This window comes from Apium graveolens, unplaced genomic scaffold (assembly GCF_009905375.1).
Source record: "Apium graveolens cultivar Ventura unplaced genomic scaffold, ASM990537v1 ctg5251, whole genome shotgun sequence".
Taxonomy (NCBI): domain Eukaryota; kingdom Viridiplantae; phylum Streptophyta; class Magnoliopsida; order Apiales; family Apiaceae; genus Apium; species Apium graveolens.
The window spans coordinates 29,993-34,161 of NW_027418886.1; the positions used below are offsets into that span (position 1 = coordinate 29,993).

The window sequence follows — 4,169 nt, forward strand, 5'->3', positions numbered from 1 at the left end:
GTTAAATGAAGAAAGGAGCTTTTAAAGGAAATATGATGAAAAGTGATCATATTTGGAAGCCAAGGCCAATTTCAAGTTGTAGAGAATCTCGTTAGTTTCGTGTGGACAGTTGAATCACCTAATTCGGACGAGTAGAACTCAAGTTATGGCCAAAACAAGATTCATCAGAATTTTTCCACACAGGCTGCAGGCGCCCGCCTGTTGTGGAGGCGCCCGCCTGCTGGTGGTGGCGGCCGCGTGCTGATATGCGGCTGACTTCGTTGATTTCGCTGAAAAAGCCTTTTTGAGTGGAATTTGATGATTTTAAGGGTCCAGGTCCAATATGGGCTTATATATACTTAAAAAAAGTGTTTTCATCATCCGGGAAGATTGGGAGATCAAGGAGAAGACCTAGAAGCACAAAACAACTCTGAAAATGAAGATCTTATTTTCAACTTGTGATTCTTTGAATTAGTTATAACTTTGGATGCTCGTTTTCGTTCTTGTCGAACCTAGATCTCGTTTATTCGTACTTTAATTATTATTTAGTTTATTAAGACCTTGTTTATACCATGCTTTCATTGGAACCCATGGTGATGATGAGTTCGATTATGAACTAATCGTTGTCATGGGGTTCTAGTGGATTTACTTATAGATTTTAATAGTTAATTGTTTTGATATCCTGGTGTGTGGTGATTATATGATATCATAGTATTGGTTGTGCTTATTCGTCTTATGTGCGTAGCTAACATATAAGATAGCGTGTTAATCTCTATTAAAGCGACAGTGAAAATAGAGGTTTAGAACTTGCCATGCTAGCATAGGTTCATGTATTGTATGCATGATTAGTGGGTAACTCTAACCATTTTACTTGCCCTATGTAATCAAGATAGATAACTTATTCTTAAACTGTTATGTTGTCAAATTCTATAGACATATAGGGTCTCAATATAATTGGTGCCTATTCAGCTTCTATCTCTTTTGTGAATGTCTGGTAGAATGGTGCTCGTGCAACGAAAGTTGGCATTTATCAGTTTCGTGTTATCTGATTAGTGTCATTACCATCACATGCTAAGGTTAAGAACAATGACTTTGAATAAAGTATTTAATGAAGTTAGAATCCCATGTTTGTCATATATATTAATTCAACCATTCTTGTTCTCTTAGTTATAATTGTTAGTTTAATCTCTTAGTTTAATAAAAACCCAATTTGTTATTTGTCTTAGCATTGAGCGATAACCATACATTGTTGCATAGGTGCATAAATTGAACTTAACCTAAACCAATCTCTGTGGGAACGGATATGATTTATATCTTATACTACTTGCGAACGCGTATACTTGCATGAATTTTATCGCGTGTTTTCGCCCTAACAAGTTTTTGGCGCCGCTACCGGGGACTCGATGTTAATTTTTAGTTTATGTGCTTGTCATCAGTGGTCGTTAAAGTTCAATGACTCAGATTCTTTTACTTTCACGGTTTATTTGTTTGTGTTTCAGGTACTCATTATAATGGGAGATCTAGCAGCACGAACGAAAGCCTTGATGGATTTTTCTCAACCCAAGATCAATGACATTCAATCTAGCATTGTCAGGCCAACTATCACAACTAATACCTTTGAGATCAAGCCTGGAATAATTCAACGGGTGCACAATTCAATCCAGTTTAGGGGTTCTTCAACGGAAGATCCCAATATGCACATTAGGGATTTCATTGAGATCCGCGACACCTTCAAGTTCAACGGTGTTTCTGAAGATGCTGTGAAGCTGAGACTGTTCCCATTCTCTCTTAGGTACAAGGCTAAAAGCTGGTTACACTCTCTACCAGCTGGTTCAATTACTACTTGGGAAGATCTTGCTCAGAAGTTTCTTACTAAATTCTTCCCTATGGTGAAGATAACTGCAATCAGGAATGCTCTTACTCAATTTGCGCAGCAATCAGGAGGAGAATCTTTATATGAAGCTTGGGAGCGCTACAAGGAGATGCTTAGGAAGTGTCCTCATCATGGAATTCCTGATTGGATGATCATCAATTATTTTTACAATGGGTTGGGAGCACAGTCCAGACCCATGCTCGATGCAGCAGCAGGTGGAGCATTATGGGCAAAGAGCTATGAGGAAGCTTATGATCTAATTGAACTGATGGCTGCTAATGAATATTAGTATCCAACCCAGAGATATCCATAGGGCAAGGTAGCAGGAGTTCTTAAAGTGGATACAGCTACGGCTATTACTGCTCAACTAAAGGCGTTGTCTATGAAGATCGATTCTTTGGATAACTATGGTGTTAAATAGATAATTAGTGTTTGTGAGATGTGTGCAGGTCCGCATGTGACGGAGCAATGCGCTATATCTAGTGACTCAGCTCAGTTTGTGAGCAACTTTCAGAGATCGCAGCAACCAGTTCCAGACACTTATCATCCTGACAACTGGAATCATCCTAACTTCAGCTGGAACAACAATCAGAATGCGATGCAACAACCGTTCCAGCAGTTTAGAAATAAGCTATTCAATCCTCCTGGTTTTCAACAACAAATTACACCAAAAAAATAAACTCTTGGTGCATGTCTATCTTCGAATGAAAAATCTGAATTGGAGGAGTTGAGGCTTATGTGCAAAAACCAGGCTCTTATATGCCAAAGCCAGGATGTTTATGTCAAGACTCTGGAGAACCAAATAGGGCAAATTGCTAATGCCTTATTGAATCGACCACCAGTAACGGTTCCTAGTGACACAGAAACAAATCCAGGCAAGACGGAAGTTGAAGAACAGGTGAACGCCATCACCTTGAGGTCTGGAAAGGTCGCAAGCCCCCAAATTCAGCAAGCCGAAGTGACTGAAAAATCTCAAGTTTCAGAAAATGCAGTTGTGGCTGAAGAAGAAGTGAAGAAGGAAGCAGAGGTGGAACCAAGGAAGACTACTATGGAACACACTCCTCCTGAGGGTAATACAGGGGAAAAACAGATCTATCCTCCACCTCCTTTTCCTAGGAGGCTATAGAAGAAAAAGCTGGATAAGCAGTTTAAGAAGTTTTTTGAGGTGTTCAAGAAACTTCATATCAACATACCTTTCGCTGAAGCTCTTGAACAAATGCCTAGTTATGCGAGGTTTATGAAAAGTATTCTCTCTCGGAAAGTAAAGCTCGATGACTTAGAGACCGTTGCTCTAATGGAGGAATGCAGTGTTGTGCTGCAGCAGAAGTTGCCTCCGAAGCTTAAAGATCCTCGAAGCTTCACTATTCCTTGTACCATCGGAAACTTGTCTTTCGACAACTATTTATGTGATTTGGGAGCTAGCATCAATCTGATGCCTTTGTCCATCTTTAAGAAGTTGGGATTACCTGATCCGAGGCCTACATACATGTCATTGCAACTAGCTGATCGTTCCATCGCTTATCCACGAGGTATAGTGGAGGATGTCTTGGTCAAGGTGGATAAACTCATCTTCCCTGCTGACTTTATAATTCTTGACTTTGAGGAGGATAAGAAGATTCCCATTATCTTGGGAAGACCATTCTTGGCTACAGGCCGAACTATGATCGATGTGCAAAAAGGAGAGCTTTCGATGAAGGTTTACGATCAAAAGGTCACTTTTAATGTGTTCAAGGAAATAAAGTTACCCACAGCTAAATAGGAGTGCTTTAAAGTAGAGTGGGTCGACTCTGTAGTAAATTCAGAGCATGAGAAATTGCCAAAGTTAGATACCTTAGGGAGAGCCTTAATAGGGGAAGCGGTTATTGAAAATGAAGAAAGAGCAGAGCAACTACAGGTTTTGAATGCACCTCCATGGATGAGGAAGTTGGATTTGCCATTCGATTCTCTTGGGTTAGCAGAGCTGAAAATTTCTCAGGAGCGTTTTGAACCATTTATTCAAGAAGCTCCCACACTTGAGCTCAACCGAAAGCCAGATCACTTGAGTTATTCATTCTTAGGTGCACCCCATGATAAGGGGTTGGGATATATTTGTGATGATGTAGAGAGTGGCTGGACGGATCTTCTAGTGCCAACAGAGGGTTCTTCTCATGCGCCACAGACAGTTGATAGGACTGGTATTGGTGATGAGCAGTACAGGTGAGTAATTAGGCGTATGGAGGCCATGCACGACATTCACCATCGTTTTGCTGCAGATTTGACACAGGATTTGGGCACTATTTTCCGAGACACTGGTGGCGAGGTTGATTGGCCACCTGAT

General features: G+C 40.6%; 1 non-coding gene across 1 annotated transcript; it reads right to left on the minus strand.

Moving 5' to 3' along the window:
- Window positions 1–1,880: 1,880 nt before the first annotated feature.
- LOC141702507 (small nucleolar RNA R71) lies at window positions 1,881–1,990 on the minus strand. The gene has a single exon (XR_012567147.1). It is a non-coding gene; the product is annotated as a small nucleolar RNA R71 (small nucleolar RNA).
- Window positions 1,991–4,169: the final 2,179 nt, after the last annotated feature.